The 21,520-nt window shown below is 42.1% G+C and overlaps 1 long non-coding RNA gene across 4 annotated transcripts in view; it reads right to left on the reverse strand.

The window, feature by feature from the left end:
- LOC103160777 overlaps positions 1 to 21,520 on the reverse strand; it is a 37,482-nt gene that overhangs the window by 8,432 nt on the left and 7,530 nt on the right. For all 4 annotated transcript variants that reach the window (XR_003486958.2, XR_003486957.2, XR_003486956.2 and 1 more), the window contains 2 exons: positions 8,188 to 8,257; positions 3,739 to 3,869 (listed from right to left, as the gene is read on the reverse strand). This is a non-coding gene — a long non-coding RNA (uncharacterized LOC103160777). The remainder of the gene's footprint in view (positions 1 to 3,738; positions 3,870 to 8,187; positions 8,258 to 21,520) is intronic.

Below are 21,520 nucleotides of genomic sequence, written 5' to 3' on the forward strand. Positions count from 1 at the left end.
ACAATTGTATTTTTAATGATTTGTAAAAATAACTGGAAGTCTACAATGATAGTCTCTTTTTCCAAAGACAGTTTGTCTTCTGCCAGGTACTTGGGGACATAACTACAATCTAGCTGCACGGCTGGTCTATCCACTTCTCACTCATATCCTGTGCATGCCCCTTTTTTTGCATGGGCACTTACCCTGGCCAGCATGGGCTCTAGATGCTAACTTTTGTTCCCTGGGCCCCAAAAGCACTGATCAGGATTACTGGACACTCTCAAGACAAAAATGGCACCAGTCCATGCAGATGGCGGCAGACAAACACCTTCTCCATGACAGCAGACTGGCTATTCCTCACTGCTGTGCACTCTCTTTCCTGTAAGACAGCTTTGACATCCTGTTCCAGCTCTCTCTAGCTTCCCTTAATGGGAACACTTAATTACTTAATATCATCCTTGGAAATGAAAGTCTAATTTCAACTTCCCCATCTCCTCCTCTGATGCAGCCTCTCACTCTCACGGACACTAAAGACACAGGTAACAAAAGTTATGGCATTGGCTGCTACAGATTTTTGCTGTATATTGTAGAGCAAGTTATCTCACTTTTTATTTTCAATTCTGTGGCAACAAATTAAAATTAGTTCATTGCCTTTGAGAAAGTTAAGAGGAACTTAGTGAAGGGAAATTAATGGGAAATATAAGGTAAGTCACTTGGTCCTGAAAACAAGACGCTGTGTTATTCTTCATACTGTCTTCGTCTGTGTGACAAAGAAAATGGATTTATTCTGGATAAAAATAGTTTTGGTCACCCAGTCATTCAGATGGAGTCAGGATCTTAAGTAAGACTAAATTTGACTGTGTCCTGTGTCAACCACAGCTGACATAGTTTCCACTGGACTCTTTTCTAACTAAAGATGTAAACAAGCAAGAATTCCCTTTCCATGAAACATTTTAACAAAAGATATGTTACTTAGAGAAATGTTACTATTCACAGTCTGCATGCTTGTCTGCGGTCACAGACATGGCGACTGTATTGGATAGTCTGTCAAACATTAGCTGGCATAGATAGTAAACAATCCCCAAACTTCCTGCTTCGCTTGCTGGGGCTTATTTTTCACTCACTTAAAGTTAGCTGCAGGTGTCCTGCCTCATCCTCCATCTCATCTGGCTTCTGTGGTTGCTATGGCAAAGAACAAAAGAGAGCCTTCAAGGAACCAAAGAGTGCTTTGTCCCAGAAGTGACAGATGTCACTTCCACTCTTGGCTCATGTCATAACTCCTCAAACAGACCCACCTAGGAGCAAGGGAGCTGGGACGTGTGGGGGAGTGCCATGGATATTCAACGACTAATAAATTACAATAAATTATTTTGCTTCAGATGTAATTGAACTTACAGTGAACCCCTTGAAGTTTTCCCAACTAAAAGTTATCTCCCAAACAACATAACAACCTTGGTATGCACTCTGGTATTTGGAGAAGCAGACCCTATGCTGCCTGCCTCCTGCAGTGGCTAATTTTTAATGGGGCTCTTACAGCTTCAAAACATAAAACCCAGCATGGAACTCCCTTTTTTCTTGGATAGTGGCCTTACATTCAAACTGAAGGAACTGGGATGAGGGTTTTAATGCCACTTAAGAACCCTTAAAATTAACTACCCAAACTAGTTATTTTTTATTTTAACTGAAAAATGCTTTTGTTGTTGTTGTTCAGGATTTGGAGTTTGAAACCAAAACTGAAATTATGCACTACAAGTTCCAGCCTTAAAGAAAACTATTGAGGGTTGGGGAGCTGGCTCATTTATTTGGTAGAATGCTTGTTGGAACACGTGAGGTCCTGAGTCCAGATCCTTAGCACTCAGCCAGGATACAGGCACAGCAGGACACATCTGTAATGTCAGCTCTGGAGAGAGAGAGAGGAGGTGATCCCAGAGCTTGCTGGCCAGTGGGCCTAGCCAGTCTAGCCTCCAGACACACACACACACAAAACACACAACACACAAAAACATAAAATTAAGAATAAATAAAAAGGAAAAGAAATGGGAAAGCTGTATCTATAGTTACAAAGGTATATAGTTTCATCTTGGCGGATTTAGAAGAGATCTTATTATTGAACAGACAAATATAAAAGTATGTATGATTCAGAGCATCTCTGTGTGTATATTCCTCAATTAAAAAATAAAGACTAGCTGGGCGGAGGCAGAGGCAGGCGGATCTCTGTGAGTTCGAGGCCAGCCTGGTCTCCAGAGCGAGTGCCAGGATAGGCTCCAAAGCTACAGAAAGAAACCCTGTCTCGGGGAAAAAAAAAAAAAAAGACTATTAATATCAACATGAAGGGCTCTCTCTGGTCCAACTCACTAACTCACTCATTCAGCAGTTAAGAGCACTTGCTGCTCTTGCAGAGGAGCAGGGCTCAGATCACAAGCACCCATAACCCCAGTTCCAGGGGATCCAAAACAAAGCCTTCTTCCAAACTCCCAGGGCACCAAGCACACATGTGATATATATATATATATATATATATATATATATATATTATATATATATTTTGCCTTGACACACAGTTTTGAGAGTTTCTTTAGGATGTCAACTTAGAGATGGGAATGTCGTATTCTATCACCTTCTACTTGACTAGTCAATGCTGCCTTTCAAGTTATTGTCTCATTTTATACTCCAGCTGGCAAGTATTAAGAGTTTGTATTTCTCATTCAATTGTCAAAATTCAGTATTATTGCTAACTTGGTTAATATAAAATTGTATCTATTTTATTCACTTTTTTTTTTTTTTTTTTTTTTGAGAAGGGTCTCACTATGGTACACAAGCTGGCCAGGAATTCCCTATCCCCACACCTCAGTCTTCCAAGTAGCTAGAATCACAGTTTACAATTATGTCTTAATGTATCATTTCTCTGATGTTAAACGTGGCTGAGTATTTTTCCTTGCGCTAATTATACAATTAAGTTTGTTTCTGCTGTAAGTATGTTAGTCACCGTCTGGTAATGAGATAAACTTAGAAAGAGGGAGGGGTTATTTTGTCTCAGTTTGGATGTTTCACTCCATGGCTGATTGGCCCTGTTGTTCTGGGCCTGTGGTGAGACACAGTGGTAGGAACCACAGAAGAGGCCCATTCACCTCATAGCAAGAGAGCAAAGGGAAAAGAAGTCAGTTCCCCACAGCTGCTTTGGAGGGCATGCCCCAGTGACCCAAGGTCACATCCTTAACACCTGAGTCGCCGGAAGACACTCTATGTCCACACAACAGCACTGAGTGTTCCATACTAGTCTTTGTTCCTTCTCTACTGTCTTTGTTTCATAATTCTTGTTTTCTTTTTCTATTGGTTTTTTTGAGGCAGAGTTTCTCTGTATAGCTTTGGAGGCTGTCCTGGCACTCGCTGGGTAGAACAGGCTGTCCTAGAATTCACAGAGACCCACCTGCCTCTGCCTCCTGAGTGCTGGGATTAAAGGCATGCACCACCACCGCCTGTCCATGGTTCTTATTTTAATTTTTACATTAATTCATTCATTCAGTGAGTGTGTGTCTGTGAATGCATGTATGCTTGTACCACTGTTTGTGAGTGATGGTCAGAGGACCATTTGCAGGAATCATTTCTCTCCTTCTGCCATGTAAGTTCTGGGAATCAAACTTTGATTGTCAGGTTTAGTGGCAAGCATGTTTACCTACTGAACTATCCTTTGACTGGCCCTGGGTTATTACTTTAAATATATTGAACTTGTAAGTTTAAATCAGGATGTTAAAAAATTACCTAAACAATTGGTATTGTCAGAACTTCTTGCTTCTTCCATTCCCAGTCTCCCTTGAGCTCCACTCTTCTGGGAAGACACCACAGCAGGATCATGGGCACAACTTTGTGTTCACAGTGGGACTCAAGAAAAGCTTTGGACAAAAGCAAATATGGAGTGGACAGGTGAGAATCTGATTAGCAAACAGCATGCCAAATGGTGTACTCTCTATGTGCCTGCCTTCCTGCCAGTGGGGGGTAAAGGTCAAGGATAGGCAAATGAACAAAGCAAACAAAACTGGAAGGTTTGCACCTAACAATGACTTCATTGGGCCACACAGCCCAATCCTGGTGTAAATATATAGTAGTTTTATGAATATAAACAGTTAGTCCCAAAATTTATGGAAAGGGCAAAGAACCAAAATAACTAAACCAGGGGAATGGCTCATCAGTTAAGAGCACTGGCTGCCCTTGCAAAGGACCTGGGTTTGGTTCCAGCACCCACATGATGGCTCACAACCATCTGGAGCTCCAATTCCAGGAGACCTTGTGCCCTCTTGTGGCCTTCATGAGCACTGCACATATGTGATACACAGATATATAAGCAAGGAAAGCATTTATACACATAAATGAAAAAGAGAAAAAGTAATTAAACCTAAACCAAAACAAAACTAAATTTTAAAATAAGGGAATAAATAAATGTCACATGCCTGTAATCTCAACCCTCAGGAGGTAGAGGCAGAAAGATTATGGGTTCAAAACCATCCTTGACTATGTAGCAAGTTTGAGGACAGCATAGGCTACAAAACAAAACAAAAAGCACCCGGACCCCACAAAAATGAAGCAATCACACTATCAAGTACTATTTTTTCATTTGTTTGTCTTTTGTTTGGTTGGTTTTTGTGACAGGGTCTTACTATGTAGCCTGGATGGCCTAGCATTCTCTGTGTAGACTAGGCTGGCCTTGCACTCTTAGAGATCTGCCTGCCTTTGCCCCTGAGCATGGCTTTAAAGGAATGTACCATCACACTTGACTCCATACTACTTAATTTTCAGACCCATTATAAAGCTAGAGTAACCAATATAGCTACCATAAACTTAGTCCTGAGTCCCAAGATAAAAGGCAAAGTTATTTTGTTTTGTTGTGGTTTTTGTTTTTCGAGACAGAGTTTCTCTGTGTAGCCCTGGCTATTCTAGAACTCACTCTGTAGACCAGGCTGGCCTTGAACTCATAGAGATCCACTTGCCTCTGCCTCCCAAGTACTGGGATTAAAGGTGTGCACTGCCATCACTTGACAAAGGCAAAGTTTAAAATAAAAAGAAATTGTGTCATTTATTTGTTCAATTATGCACATATTGCCCCACCTCATTTCAAAATACAAAAGAAGTCACCTTACCGAAGGAAGTACAGTACTGAAGGAATAGAAACAAGGAGTAAAACAAATTAAACCTGAAACTTGTAGTTGGAGTTTTCTTTGGGCTACCAGCCAGATCTCAAATAAAGACAGGGAGACTCATTATTAATTATGGATGTTCGACCTTAGCTTCAGCTTGTCCCACTAGCTCTTATAACTTACTTTAACCTGTTAATATTCATCTACGTTTTGCTTTGGAGTTTTTACCTTTCTTTCATTCTGTATGTCCTACTTTCCTGCTTCCTCCATGTCTGTCTGTCTATCTGGTCCCTCGCATCTCCCTGGTGACTCTTTCTCTCTCTCTCTCTGTTTGTTTGTTTGTTTGTTTGTTCAAGACAGGGTTTCTCTGTGGCTTTGGAGGCTGTCCTGGAACTAGCTCTTGTAGACCAGGCTGGTCTTGAACTGACAGAGATCTGCCTGCCTCTGCCTCCCGAGTGCTGGGATTGAAGGCGTGCTCCACCACCGCCCAGCCTCCCTGGTGTCTCTTTTCCTTCTTCTCTGGAGCCCAAATTCCTCTTCTACTTACTCTCCCTGCCCAGAAGTTCAGCCTGTACCTCCTCCCTCATTATTTGCTGTTCAGCTTTTTATTAGACTAACCAGGTGCCTTAGGCAGGCAAGGTAAAACAGCAACACATCTTCACATACTTGAACAAATGTAACACATCTCTATAAAGTTAAACAAATATTCTACAACCCAAAATATAGGCATACAAACCATGAGACCCCCACCCCTTAGAAATACAAATTTAGCTAATAGCCTCATGGCAGCTTTAACCAACAGTCTGTGAACCTGTAGGCCTGGCAACAGTTAGACTTAGGATTGCTTTAAGTTATGTTGCAGCCTAACAATGGGCTCTGACTCCAAGCCAGCACCCCACCCCCCAGAAGCCATCCTTATCACCTCCTTGAATTGCTCTGAATCTAGGATTTACTGGTACTGAACAGGCCTTCTGTCGGCCCAAAGATTGATTATGATATTTTTGGTGTAAACCTCAGCTCAATTCTAGGAGCTTGAATCTCCCACTGTCTTTCAGATGCTGGCTTATTACCTCTGGATGCCTGGCCTTGGTGGGAAATGGTCCCTAGTTTGTGTGGCAATAGGTCTAGGCCCCTGGGTGGACGCACACCCATCTTGGGGGCTGGTGGATCGTGCCTAGGGACTGAAGAGGGACTAGTTTTAGGGGTGTCTCTAGAATTAAAGGAAATATTTTATATCAGCTTTATACCTGATAATAGATGTCTTCTGCTATCACTCCCACTGTTGGAAAGCTATTTAAGAGGATGCTTGAATAAACTGTGAACTCCAATATAAACCGAGAGCCCTCCTGAGATGACAAAATGTCTCAGGACTACGCCACTGGGTAGCTAGGAGTTTCCAATCCACACTCCTCCACTCAGGGTTGGACCCAGAGCTGCTGGGCTGGTTCTGTTCGCAGCCCCAAAGACATCAGTCTGGAATAGATGGCCTCTGTAGCATGGGACTGATACAGGCCAGACCCCGGCATTCTTGTGTCATAAGTATCTGGTCCTTTGCCTTTCCTTTGCACACACACACTGGCTGAACCTGGCTAGTCTTTTCCTTGGGCTCATCTCTGAGGGCCTGACAATCTACTGAGGGGATTAGTCAAATGTGTGGTTTTTTTTTTCTCTCTCTAATTTTGCAGTTGTGGGTGGGAGCTGCATCAGGACCTGGAACTTCACCCTCTCCTGCAGGATTGGGGTCTTCATTGGCATCTGCTGGTGCCCACCAAGCCTCTTTTCTCCAGAAAAGATCTTGAATGTTATTCTCTATTTCTTTTTTTTAAAGATTTTATTTATTTATTATGTATACAATATTCTGCTTCCATGTATATCTGCACACCAGAAGAGGGCACCAGATCTCATAAGGATGGTTGTGAGCCACCAGGTGGTTGCTGGGAATTGAACTCAGAACCTCTGGAAGAGCAGTTAGTGCTCTTAAACTCTGAGCCATCAGTAAGTTTTGATATTTTTTTTATTGGATCAATAATTATGGAATACAATATCTATCTTTCTCTTCTTCGTGGCAGCTTTATGAAAATTTGGAATGTTTCTAGGAGCTACCATCTCATGGCCAGCAAGCCTTAGTGCTTTTATGCTAGGCTTCCATGTATTTCTTTCATCTGCCTTATGTTCACTGAAAAGAGTTGTCTCAGAACCTACATTCGGGAGCACAGCGGCTCCACAAAATAGTCTGTTCTCAATGAATGATTCAATAGCCATGAAAAACGTCACCCCAGCATATGCTGCAATCATTCAGAGCTGAACTATAAAAGCGCAACCAACAGGGCCCAATGTATCATCTTGCCCATAGGCAGGGAGTCTATCAAGAAAGACTGTATCAAGTTCATAGTGAGACAACCACTGAGCTGTAGATCTGAATGCCTCAGTGAACAGTGGTTCAAGATCAGTAAGTGGAGGTTGAACTTCTGATTTTACAGTGAGTATAGCATGCTCAACTGGCAAGAGATCTTTGCACTGCATTTTATTGTGGTTGTCTAACTATGTAATACATGAATCCTAAAGCCATCTTAATTACAAGACACCTATGTTGAAGTGTGGTCTCAAAATTCCCTGGGTCCCAGGGTACAGGCTTTCCAGTCTTCTAGAGTATAGTGCCTTGGTTTGGAGAGATGATGCAGTCTAGGACTGCTCTGTCACAGAGCTGAGGAAACCTGGTAAGTTATAAAGCAAGATGTTGCCCCACCTCATGTTGGTTTGGCAATAGTGGCCAGATGTTTGACATAATACAGCTTGATTTTGTGGTGGAATGGCTATTCTGACAGCAGGTGAGTTGTCTAACTCAAGTGGTAGTACCATATCATCCATATTTTTATCACTTAAGAATTTAGGAATGAGATCCTCAAAAACTGTTTCACTAGAAGAGCTTCAGACAACCAAACTAGGAATCGATCCAATAAGCAGTGTCGCTGTTGAACCACAGCCAGAAGGAAGGGTGGACAAGGGTCACTCTTCCCAAGCACATTCTCAGAGATTTTCTCACCTTCTCCTGGACAATCATGGTAAGGGATTTTCTCACCTTTTCCTGGACAATCATGTGAAGAGATTTTTGTCATCTTTTCCTGGATAGTCCCACGAAGACTCTGGACCTAAGGCATGGAGTCAGCATGTGTAACAATTTTCTCGGAATGGAAACATTTCTTGCTAGAAGGAGGGAAGGGCTCGCGAGACTCAAGAAGTAAAGGAACTTCACAAGTTTATAAGACACACAAGGCTCCTCCCAAAGCATAAAAGCAGCAAAAGATTGCTGGGCACACCCCAATTTTACCATCAGCCAAGCTGCCTGCAGAAGACTCACTGACCTGCAAGGGGCCTGGGAGCTGTGCAGCAGCTGGGGTGCACTTTTCTGTCTTTGAGTCATCCATGCCCCCATGTGAGTAACCCTCCTCTATGCTCTTGTAAGCAACACTAATACAGTCTTTGGTGTCCTAAGTTGGATTTTGATGGAATTGTCACTTTGGCTGGTAGGTTATGTTTCTCCAGGATAAGTCATACAACAAGCATGACCAAATTTGAATTGGTGTCCTGTGAGGATGTGCCAGGGGCTTCTAGGAAAAGTTCCTTCATTCTTAAAAGTACCTTGGTTTGACGCACGCACGCACACACACACACATGAAAGACCCAAGGAGGCTCAGGCCCCCAGGATCTCGGTCCAGGACTGAGGCCACACCAATCACCATGCAGAGGCGAAAGCTTGATGCAAACAGCACGAGGCTTTATTGAAGTTGTTTAATGAGCTAACCCATGTCAGCTAGGGCCTTCCATCCATCCACCATGGCGGATGGCTAGGAAAGACGGCAAGAAGCCACTGCATAGAGATCTTATAGGGCAGTGTAAGGGGAGTGTCTAGGGGTACACACAGGCTCAGGATTGGTGTGTCTCCAGGCTTGGAGGGTTTGCCCTGTGTTGATTGGTCAACTGGTTGTTATGGCCCACAGGCCCTCCCGGGGTGGTTGCTATGCTCTGTGCGTCATTGCTGTGTACTTATCTGTAAAGCATACCCAGAGCCGTAAAGCACAGCACCACCAGCTAACTTCTGATTGGTTCCTTGCCACGAGGCAGGCATCTGACCTCCTAGTGACCAAGGCAAGGTCAGGCAAGCACGTGCTAGGCTGTTATGGCTGCCAAAAGGGGCAGGCATCTGACCTTAGTGACCAAGACAAGGTCAGGCAAGCACATGCTAGGCTGTTATGGCTGCCAAAAGGGGCAGGCATCTGACCTTAGTGACCAAGACAAGGTCAGACAAGCACATGCTAGGCTGTCTTAGCTGCCGAAAGGATCAGGCATCTGATCTCCTAGTGACCAAGACGAGGTCAGGCAAGCATGTGCTTGGCTGTCATGGCTGTGAGGGAACCGGCTTCCCTTTTGGCAGCCATAATGGTCGAACATGTGCTTCTATGACCTTGACCTAGACACTAGAAAGTCAGATGCCTGTCTCGTGACAGGGAGCCAATCAGAAGTTACCTGGTGGCGCTATGCTTTATGACCCTGGGTGTGCTTTACGGACAAGCGCACGACAATGACGTAGAGAGCATAGCAACCACCCTGGGAGGGCCTATGAGCATAACAACCAGTTGACCAATCAACACAGGGCAAGCCCTCCAAGCCTGGAAGCACACCAATCATGAGCCTGTGCGTAAGCCTGTGCGTACCCCTAGACACTCCCCTTACGCTGCCCTATAAGATCTTTTGGGAGCCCGTAGGAGCCGTCTTTTCTAGCCGTCCGCCATGGCAGGTGGGTGAAAGACCCGAGCTAACATAGGGTTAGCTCGTTAAATTACAATAAAGCCTCGTGCAGTTTGCAGCAAGCTCTCGAATCCACCTGGTGATTGGGGTGACCGCAAACCTGGCCTGAGACCCCGATACTTGAGTTTTCGGGGGTCTAACAGCTGCTGAAATGGGGAGCTGGCCCCTTCACATATGCATGCCCACAGTGCATGTATACCATACATGTACACACATGTACAGAATACATGCACATACACGCATATATGCACACATATATGCATACACAAATAAATGAGCGGTACAAGACAAAGCACCTCAGGAAGTGCAGATTTCCCATCTGATACTGTGTGGAGTGATGAGGCCTAGCTGCTGTCAGGGGCTTGCTTCAACACACAGAAGAGACAAAAGTAATAGACTAGTGAGGAGGAGACAGAACCAGAGTCTCTGAATTAAGTAAATCTCAACTCCTACTCTGGATCTTTATTTCTAGTTCTCCACGTTAATATTATGCTGTTTAAGTCAGAGTTTGGAAGTTAATATAAAGACAAAAAACAAAAGTCTAAAATAACACTTCTTTGATGGCCTTCTTCAAACTGACTGCAGCTGTTACCAGAATCCTGGCCCCAAGACCTGGTTCTGGGGTCCCAACAGTTCATCCTGGTCACTCATCCCCCAGTGCTGAAAGCCCTGAAGGATTTATTTTCAGTGTAGACATAGCAGGAAGAATAAAGAATCTAGCGACCTAAAATCTGTCTTTGAGGTTTCAGCGACAGCTTTGTGGCTATATATAGAGAAGGGCCAGTGTCGAGGGGATTTGCATAACTAGTAATCCTGGAGAGACTGTGGTCTGTTTGATTATTATCTTGGGGCTGGTTATGGGGAGATTTGTCAGGGCTGAGGACATCACTGCTGCTTGGGGGGAAGTTTGTCACATCTGTGATTTAAGATAAGCCAGGGGAGAGAGTAGCTCAGAGAATAGCTCAGAGAGGGAAGGCTGGGTCTTCCTCACATCTGCAGCCAAAGAATCTCCTCCAAGCCTGTTACAGCTGGAGGGTACCTGCATTCATGTGGTTAGCCTTTTGTTTAGAAAGCATGACTTTAATTGTGGGAGTTATATGCTCCAATGTTACCATCTTGATTTTATTGTAGTTTTGGAGATTGAGCCCAGGGATTCACACAGCCCTCTTTCACTGAGTTTGTCTTATAAAAGTCTTTAATGCTTATACATTAAATTCCCTTACTTTGTCCCTTTATGGTTTCTCTTTTTATCATTTATTGTCCAAATTCTATGGAAAAAACCACCTATCCTTATTTGTATGCTTATTTGGAGTCTGAAAGGAACAGGGTCCTAGGTACTCCAGGATGGCCTTGAAACTCTCCAGTCCTCTGGCTTCCACCTCTGAAGTGTTGGTACTACATGTGTATTCTATCATACCTGGATCCTTGTGATTGTTTTTATGTCTTCATCTCAGAATTTAAAAGTACTTGCCCCTGCAGATGAATAGTGAATGTTTAGGGTAAGAAGACAACTTTCTTTTCACTGATTATTTTATGTAGCTTAAATCATTTATATGAGTAAACATATCTTGAAATTTTTTGTGCATGTGTACATGTTAGTGTATATGTGAACATGTGTGCACAGGACAGAGGTCAACATCAGGGGGTGTTCCTTGATTTCTCTGAATTTTTTTTTTGAGGCAGGGTCTCTCACTGAACCTAGAACTCCATGATTCAGCTAGACTGGCTGGCCAGTGAGCCCCAAGGATCTGCCTGCTTCTATCTTCCCAGTCCTGGGATTATAGGCATAAAATTGTGCTTGGATTTTTCTTGTGTGTGAAGACTTATGTCTTCATGGCAAGCATACTATCAAACAAACCATCTCCCCGGCCACTATGAGTATATAAAAGTTTAATTTAAAACACTAATACACTCCAGGCATTGGTGGTGCACGCCTTTAATCCTAGCACTCAGGAGGGAGAGACAGGTGGATCTCTGTGAGTTTGAGGTCAGCCTGGTCTACTGAGTGAGTTCCAGGACAGGCTCCAAAACAATACAGAGAAAACCTGTCTTGAAAGAACAAACAAAAAACAAAAAACAAAAACAAAACAACAACAAAAAGCCAAAAAAACCCACTAATACAAAAAAAAATTCCCCACATGAAAGTTTAATTATTTCTTCCCAAAATACTTAGCCAGTTGTTACAGCAATGTTCCTGGTGTTCTGTAGTTATAGCGGTAGGCTTTAGGTAATCAATTCAGATGGTTTAGCACACTGATGAAGTTGAAATATTAATCTTATTTTCTCCCAGTCAAGAATATCCAATGGGTTCCTTGTCATATATCAGTTCCCAAACTATTGAGAGTGGCTATTTTAAATTGTCTTGGGACATGACTGAAGGTCCAATTTGGACTAATATATAAAGAGGAAATGTCTTCTCTATAAACAATAGCAAAAGAAAGGGTGTGAAATTATGACCACTGTGCCACTTATATATCACTCTAACTCTACTGTCTTCAGATTAACATCAAAGACTTCTACTTTATAAATTCTGTATGGACTTGGTTGTGAACATTGTATTTGTTGGGAAAGTCTGGCATATGAGACAGTATTTGTTCAAATGCCATCCAAGAGATTTGGAATGGAGTTTATCTGATAGAGCATTTGCCCGGCATGCAACAAACCCTGTGTCCCATCCTCACTGCCACAAAAAACTGGGTGTGGTAACACAGCCCTGTAATTCCAGCATTTAGGAAGTAAAAGCAGGGTGATCAGAATTCAAGGTCATCCTTGAGTTCAAGGCCAACCCAAGTTCCATGAAACCCTACCTCAAACAAAGCAAAGGCCAGCAAACACCTTCTGTCACCTGTATCAGAACCATCAAGTTGAGATGCTTGATAAAAATACAGTTTTCTCACTCCAATCAAATCTACCAACCCAGAAGGTTTGGGGATGAGTTCTACAAATGGGCCGTTCACTTAGATTTTTAAGTGGTGGTTTGTGTGAACAATCGGTTCAATGGTACAGACTTTTAAAGAAGGGACTGTAAGGGTGGAAGAAATGGCTCAGCAGGTTTGAGCAGTGGCTGATCTTCCAGAAGACTTCGGTTTCTATTCCCAGCACTAGCACCTGCAACTCCAGTTCCAGGGGACCTAACACTCTCTGAACTCTGTGTGAACTGTACACATGTGGTGCACAAACATACATGCAGGCAAAACACCCATACATGTAAAATAAAATGTAAGTAAGTCTTTTTTTAAAAAAATAAAGAACTATTCCTGTTGACTTCCTGGAATCAGTAAGAGACTGACATTAGATCAACCTACCTTGAGAGTAGTAGGTACAAATAATAACCTCTGTCTGGACAGGACACAATACCATATGGAAGGCAGGTATTTAAAGCACAGTTAGGGATCCTAATTCAAAGTTTTGAATACAGAACATTGTTTGTTAGGTTTATGGTCAGGGAGAAAGATGTGTGTTCAGGGAGAAAGACTGGCAGGTGTATGGGGCTTGTTGTGGATAAAATCCTGTCTGATGAGTTTGATCACACCACTGTCCTGCACAATTTTAAATGAGACATGGATTGGAATAATGTTCAAGTGGTTCTCAAATCCTAATCTGTGTAAGAACCATATCACTCTCAAGGGCTCTACACTCAGAAGGTTCTGGGGCAGGGCCCAGAAATCTTCAATTCAAACAAACACAGCAGGGTGTTTTCTGCAGGTGGTGCACAGAACACTTGGAGAACTGCTTGGGCTTTTGTGTTTTTTGTTTTGTTTTAATTTGATGAAATGTCCTATTGGATTCTCTGGTTCATTGGGTATAACATCAAAGTTACTTTAAAAAAAGAAAGAAAGAAAGAAAGAAAGAAAGAAAGAAAGAAAGAAAGAAAGAAAAAGGGGCTGAACTGCCCATCTAAGCAAGAACTGAGAAAACAGCTGCTTGGAGGCACAGACATTTCCAACTCTCTGCTGAGTTTCCTAGAGACAGAAAATGAAATCTTGTTTTCCTAACTGCAGAACAGCAACAAGGAGATGCCACACACAGTTGGTTCAGTATGCATTCTAACCTCTAGGGGGTGTGCAAGGGTTTCCTTACACAAACTCTGCTGCTGTGCTGTGGGGGTGGGGAGGGATGGGGAGATGCCTTATACAGGTCAAGGACACCCTGGGGTTTTATTGCTAAGGGTGGAGCTAAGAATGGAAGGTGCTAAGTACTAAGAAGCATTTGCTTAGCTGTCGACTGTCCTTTCCAGCTGGCTCCCACTTAAGTCTTTGGATTTTAAAAAATGGTTCTCAGTGGTAACCTGGACTGGATTTGTTAAGATTCTTAAAGGAAAAAAAAAATCATTATGGTACTTCTTTTAAAAATAGGCATATTTCATCCTATCACAATGTTGTCTGGCAGTGGGGAAGCAGTCCATCTTAAGTCTGAACACAATAAGGACATGTAGGCATTGCCAGGCTGTGAGAAGGAAGTGTATCGGTGGATAGAAAATTCCAAGAATTACTAAGAAAAGACAGCCCTGGCTGTCCTGGAACTCACTATGTAGACCAGGTTGTCCTCAAACTCATAGAGATCTACCTGCCTCTCCTCTGGATTGCACCACCACACTGGCTTTTTGTTGTTGTTTTTGCTAAATGGATTTGATAGGATTCCTACTCCAGGAAACTAAGGACTTAAACACAAAGCTGGAGGATAAAGAATTTGATCAGATATAAAGGGTTGGGGATCCTCTTAACTGATTTACCATGATTCCTGCTAACCTGGGCTAGTCAGGCCTAAGCAAGGACAGGCACCAAGGTTAAGACTTAACTGTAGACAGGGCAAAAAGGTTTAGGTAAAGTTTGGTGAAGCAGATAGTCCTGGTTAGGGCTAAAGGAGAAAGTGCTCTTTTCCCTTCGGTTCTATTTACTGTTCATCCCCAGAATAAAATTAAAGTGTAGCCCCAAGGGCAAAGGACCTGGGGGGCCTGTTTCTACACAGACCTTGGCTTTGACTCCTGCTTAAACTTGAAGATCTGCATATTTTAGCAGATTGTTGTGGGGATAAGGGTCAAATTCCTAGCCTGGGGGAAAATAGTAAATGGCATCCACACCCCCTAATTATATGATAGGGGTGTCCACCTGGGTGGGAAGTGAAATATTCAGAGGCCCCATATCCAAATTCTTTTTCACTCATATGACAACCTAGATGATACAAGCATTCCTGGATTTACAATGGGGCTATGTCCCAATAAACTCTTAATAGTCTGGAAATATTGTGTCAAAATGTATTTAATATGATTCCGCCTCCCAACATCATAGCTTACCAACAATCTAGAAGATTGCCTGCTTGTCCTTGAGATTGTGCGGCTGGCTGGGAGCTGTGGCTCCCTACCACTGCCTAGCATTGTGAGACAGTACCACACTGCACATATCTAGCCTGAGAAACTTGAAATACAGTTTCTGTTGAATGTTTATGGCTGTTACACCGTTGTGAAGCAGAAAACTCCCATATCAAATCATTGTAAGTTGGGACCTACCTGTAAAGTGTAAATGTGGACGCCCACATGTATTCTGATTTAGAAGGTATGTGTCTAAGCACCAATCCTTCAGTTTGTTATTACAGACCTAGGAAATAAGTTCAATAACATGCCAAAATTTAGCAAGACTCCCTAGAATGGGTCACAAACAAATTAAACCTGAAATGCCTATAAGACTGCCCTGTGGGTACATTCCCACTCAGTGTATGAGTGGAGCAGGCCTAAGTTGCCCATGGAGGTTTGAAATAACCTTACAAATGAGAATGTGGGGCTCCTTTAGGAATGAGAAAGACTCAGAAAGGTGAAATATCTTGTCTAAGACAAAACTCCTGGAAAGGCAGAGCCAGGAGTATAAAGGAGGTCGAAAGGTGAACCTTCAAAATCATGCCTATCATTTTTAAAGTGATACACTTTAAACTTAAATGCAATCAGAGCAGAGTGTTATAACCCATTTCCCCCAAATGATATGTGCTAAACTTATCAAAAGAACTTCCAAAGTCACTTTTTAAAATAAAGATCTTATACTTTTACTTCAGGCCTAGAAACATCAGGACTGATTGGCCACTACCAAAGATTCCCACGAGTCATGCCACTATGAAAATCACTTTGTCTGTGCTGCCCATCATGATAACTATGATCACCTTGCCTTTGGCAATTCAGTGCTGCCACCTGGCCCCTGCTACTTTGAGGCCCACTTAAACCCACTACATTTAATTCATCCAATTGAGCAGCAGCATCTCCAACCCTAAGGTCTGCCACAAGGAAAAGGGCAGCTGTGATTGGTTTAATAAAGAAGCTGACTGGCCAAGAGCTGAACATGATAAGGTTAGGGGGACAGCAAATAGGATGCTGGGAGGAAGAAGGGTGGAGTCTGGAGTCACCAGCAGAGACCCGGCGAAGCAAGATGGGCATGCTGTACTGAGAAAAGGTACCAAGCCACAAGGCAAAGCATAGATAAGAAATATGGGTTAATCTAAATGTAAGAGTTAGCTAGTAACAAGCCTGTATTATTGGTGGAGGATTTACAATTAATATAAGCCTCTGTGTGTTTATTTGGGAGCCGCTGGTAGGACAGAAACTTCTGCCTACAGCATATTACTTCTGGCTTGGAGATTCCAAAGGTTTTAGAAACTGTATGTCAGGGAAAGGAGAAGGCCAATTATATATTTCATAACCTCACGAACACACTGTTGAATTATATCATGGAGGTTATGCTTTTAGAAAGAGCACACTCAAACTAATAAACTTTTTTCCTTTAAATTACAACCTTAATATTCACATCAGTTTGCTCTGGCCTGAAACTGTTGCGTTTCTTTAAAATATTTTTTTTGCCATTGTTTATTCTGCAATTTTGTATTTGGATTGTTTAATTGTGAAGATGATCTTATTTTCCTTTATATTTTAAAAAAGCTGGGTGTAGTGATGCACGCCTTTAATCCCAGAACTCAGGAGGCAGAGGCAGGTGGATCTCTGTTTGAGGCCAGCACAGTTTACAGAGCGAGTTCCAGGACAGCCAGAAGTGTTACACAGAGAAACCCTGTCTCAAAAACCCAATACACACACACACACACACACACACACACACACACACACACACACACACACACACACACACACACAAAGTTCAAGCCCAGACTTTACTATATAGTGAGCTCGTAGTGGCCTTCATGAAGTTGTATCTCAGAAAAAGCAAAAAACAAACATCTTCCATTCTCAAAGGGCATCTTATTCATGCACTCACATAGTACACATATTTAGACAAGTGATGCAATCTTCAGAAACTAGAAAAAGACATTTCAACTCCAGGTGGGTAAATGATTAAACCTAGGGCAAGACCTGAAACTTCTCATCAAATGAGCATCACACTTGGGCAAACACTCATAATCAACTTCAAAGCTGAGCCCCAGCCTACAGGGCAGGAGACACTGAGCACAACACTCCTCCCTCTCCTCTCTCTTCTCTCCCTCTTCCCCCCCCCCCGTGGTTACAGAAAAGCTGATGCCTGGGTTGCTTCTTCTGTTGCTACCTTTTCTATCCAAAGTGCTCCCTCTTGGAGCCAAAGTCCACACTTTCCTCAACACTCTAAGTTCTGAAGAACATGGTACAGACTATCCAAGAGGCAAACTAGAGATGCTCCTATGGTAATAGCAAAGCAAGGTGTACCTTCATGTACACACATGCCTGCACATACGTACATACAAAGTTATTTGCAAGTTATTCAACACCAGTTTTATTTCAATATAAAAACTGGTGTTGAAATAGTCATACGGCAAAGAGTTATGAAACAAACAAATTATAGAACTTACTAGATTTACTGATATTCATTTTAAGATCTAATGTATTTCAAGATTTTGCTTTTTAAAACTATAAACATGGGTGCTTTAAGTGCTTAGAGACTCTAGACACGCAATCTGACTTTTGTGAGGTTAATTCTAGAATTTCTACTGCTCTTCCATTGAAACCACATGGAGTTCATGTTCATCAGGCAATTCTACTTTCATATTATATATTCCAACACGTCTCAAGCACAGGATAGATTTCTGACTCCTTCTATGAAGCCGTATAGTATTTCACATCTCACTTTCAACAGATACCAAAATAGCTCTTAAAGTTAATTATACTTAGAGTCAGGGTTTTGTGCCAAACACCAATGCCTAACCATTAATTATTATTTTCCAAGAACTGAAAGTACAGTAGAAGCTGTTAAGTACATGTTAAAACCTGGTCTCCACCCCAAGGCTTATCCTATAAAACCAAATCAACTTAGATTGCACAGAACATCAAATTAAAAGCAAGGCTAAACTTGAAAGGCACAAAGTTCACGGACCTTTCTGTAAATCTCTAAGGAGTTACAAAAAGTCTCACCAGAGCTTGTTGGTATGAAAGTAGAATCTTGTGTTTCTCTTTAAATCTTCTAACAATCCCACTGCTCCTATTCTAGGATAGAACACTGAATTCAAGAGAATGCCGCAGGAAACAGCTATCCCCTCTGGGTGCAGGGACAAAGGAAATGAAGTCAGAGTACAAACCATGTATCCACGTATCCATGTTTACTGTGATCCCATTCTAGTCACAACACCTAAGATTCACACTCAACCTCTGTGCCCATCAGCAGATGAGCGGACCAAGAAAATGAGCAGTGTACGTACACAATGGAGTATTATTCACCCATAAAGAAGGAAAGTCTGTCATGTGCAGCAAGAGGAATGGATAGCTCTGGAGAACATATGTTAAACAGAATAAACTAGCCACAGAGCGACAATTATCACACAATCTCTATCATATGTGGAAACTAAAAAAAATAAAAGTTGGGACTGAAAAATGGCTCAGTGGGTAAAAGCACTTGCTGTTCAAGCCTGACAACCTGAGTTTGATCCCCAGAACACACAATGGGAAAAGAGAATCAACCCCCCAAACTTGTTCCCTACATACACACACACACACACACACAGACACACACACAGACACACACACACAATAATAATAATAATAATAATAATAATAATACTGACAAATATTTAAGGTGACCAGAAAGTATAACATTTTTAGGGACTGGAAGGGTGCTGGGGAGAGGAGTGGATAGAAGGGTGCTGGATATGATCAATGGGTCTGTATTGGGTGGTTGTGTGTGTCAACTTGACACAAGCTAGAGTCATCATCGAGCCTCAGCTGAGGAAATGCCTCCATGAGATTTAGCTGTAAAGCATTTTCTCAATTAGAGATCAATAGGGAAGGGCCCGGCCCATGGTAGATAGTGCCATCCCTGGGCTGCTGGTCCTGGGTTCTATAAGAAGGGGAGTTGAGCAAGCCAGGGGAAGCAAGCCAGTAAGCATCTCCCCTCCATGGCCTCTGTGTCAGCTCCTGCCTCCAGGATCCTGCCCTGTTTGAGTCCCTGTCCTGATTTCCTTCGGTGATGGACAGCAATGCTGAAGTCTAATAAACCCCTTTCTTCCCAACTTGCTTTTTGGTTATGGTGTTTGGTCACAGCAATAGAAACCCTAACTAAAAAAGGATCCTACTGACATTTATGGAAAAATCATGGTTTATCCTATTAAATTTTAAATTGATATGTTTTTATAATGACAGAGTTAACCATGGCGGTGCACATCTATAATCCCAGCCTCAGAGTAATGTTATTGGAGTTTACAGAAATTAGAACTTAAAAAAAAAAAACAAAAAAACCCACTTAATAACAATAGCAACAACCAAAAACCAAAGTATTATTTGGATCAGATAAAAAAAAAAAACTTAGAAACTTACTTAGGGCCACCAGTCAACTATTAATGTCTAGTGACATTTACTAAACACCTAATGGAGTTGGGACCCATACTATTGTGATTATTGCCATAGCTTCTTCATTGAACATATTGCCAGAACATAAAAGGCTATGACCAATTAAATTATTTTAGATGAAAAAATGGATTTCAAAAGAAAATCAATCCATGTTTCTTGTAAGAAGATAATTAAATAATCTGTAAATTGAAAGACAGACAAGCACTACATAATGAGTTTTTAAAAATCTGCCTGCACACCAGAAGAGGGCACAAAATCTCACTATAGATGGGTGTGAGTCATCATGTAGTTGCTGAGAATTGAAATCAGGGCCTCTGGAAGAGCAGCCAGTGCTCTTAACCTCTGAGCCATCTCTCCAGCCCTATATGGTGGTTTTAAAAACACCCTTCTGGAGGCTGAAGAGTTGGTTCAGTGGTTACGAGCCTATTCTGCTCTTCCAAGGGACTGGAGCTCAGCTGGTTTACAACTGCATGTAACTCCAGTTCTAGGGTATCTAAATGCCTTCTTTTGGCCTCCGTGACCCCCACCAATACAAACAAATAAATGAATAAATTAATTTAAAAATAAAATAAGACAATCCTTCCTTGAGTATATAACATAAAGAATTCATGTGAGTTGATGAAATAGAAATATTATAATAAAGGGATGGAAAGATGGCTTAGTGGTTTAGAACACATGCTATCTTCCAGCAGACCTGAAATTTGATTCCCAGCACTCACATTTAATGGTTCACAGCTGCCAGTAATGCCAGCTCCAGGAACATCCAATACCTGTGGCTTCTGTGGGCACTTGCATTCACGTGCAGGTACACATATATACTTAATAAATTATATTAATAAATCTTTTAAAAAAGAAACACAATAAATATATGTGGATAATGCTTTAATCTGTCTTGGGTTGCCATAGTGAAATACCACAAACTAGTTAGTGTAAAGAGCACAGGAATTTCTCAGTTCAGGGTTGGAAAGTCCAAGATCAAGGTGCTTGCAGATTTAGTACATGGTGATTTTGTGTAAGTTTCCTCTGAGACTGAAACATTCTATCTTGCAGGAAAGCTCCTTAAGCAGGAAGGTAAACAATTCAAAAGAGCTTCAGGAAGTCCCTGAAACCAATCATATTCACAACCCCCTCCAAAAACAACAAACAAACAAACAAACAAACAAAACAATGAACTTTGACAGTCCCTCTCAGACTGAGCAGAGCTAAGCTGCAGAAAAGACTCAGGGAAGTCATGCTACAAAGGAGACTCTGATGAGTGTAGCAGCAACCTGGAAGAAGCAGAAACCAACTGAGCTGCCTGGAAGAGGTTTAGACCAACTGAAACAACTGGGAAGGACACTGTCTACAGTGTGCTTCAGGGTCCCAGCTTTGTGAGCTGTCACTTGTGCTGGTGTGTGCCTTGATGATACAGCTGTCTTTGAGTCATTTCTGTTCACCCGTATTCCTATAAGTAACCCTAATAAAACTCATGGTTCACCAAGTTGGACTGTAGTGGTATCTTTACTTTGGTCTGTCATGTGTTTCCCCTCTGGGGTGAATAGACATGTTGCTTCTCCCCAGAAAAATGTTTTGCCACACAACAGGTGAGGATTCTCACTTTCTAGAACACAGGTACTATGGTCCAGCTGAGTCATCACAAGGTCTTTCCCTGAGGTCTCCTTATAAAGGCACTAATTTTATTTGTGGTTAGATTATTTTAATCATCTCAAAAACCTCAACTCCTAAGACTATCACCTAGGGGCTTAGAAGTTCAGCACACAAAATTTGAAGGAATACAACACTCAGATCAGAGCTAAAAGAGCATATG

The sequence above is a fragment of the Cricetulus griseus genome, chromosome 7 (genome assembly GCF_003668045.3).
Source record: "Cricetulus griseus strain 17A/GY chromosome 7, alternate assembly CriGri-PICRH-1.0, whole genome shotgun sequence".
In the NCBI taxonomy this organism is placed as follows: Eukaryota; Metazoa; Chordata; class Mammalia; order Rodentia; family Cricetidae; genus Cricetulus; species Cricetulus griseus.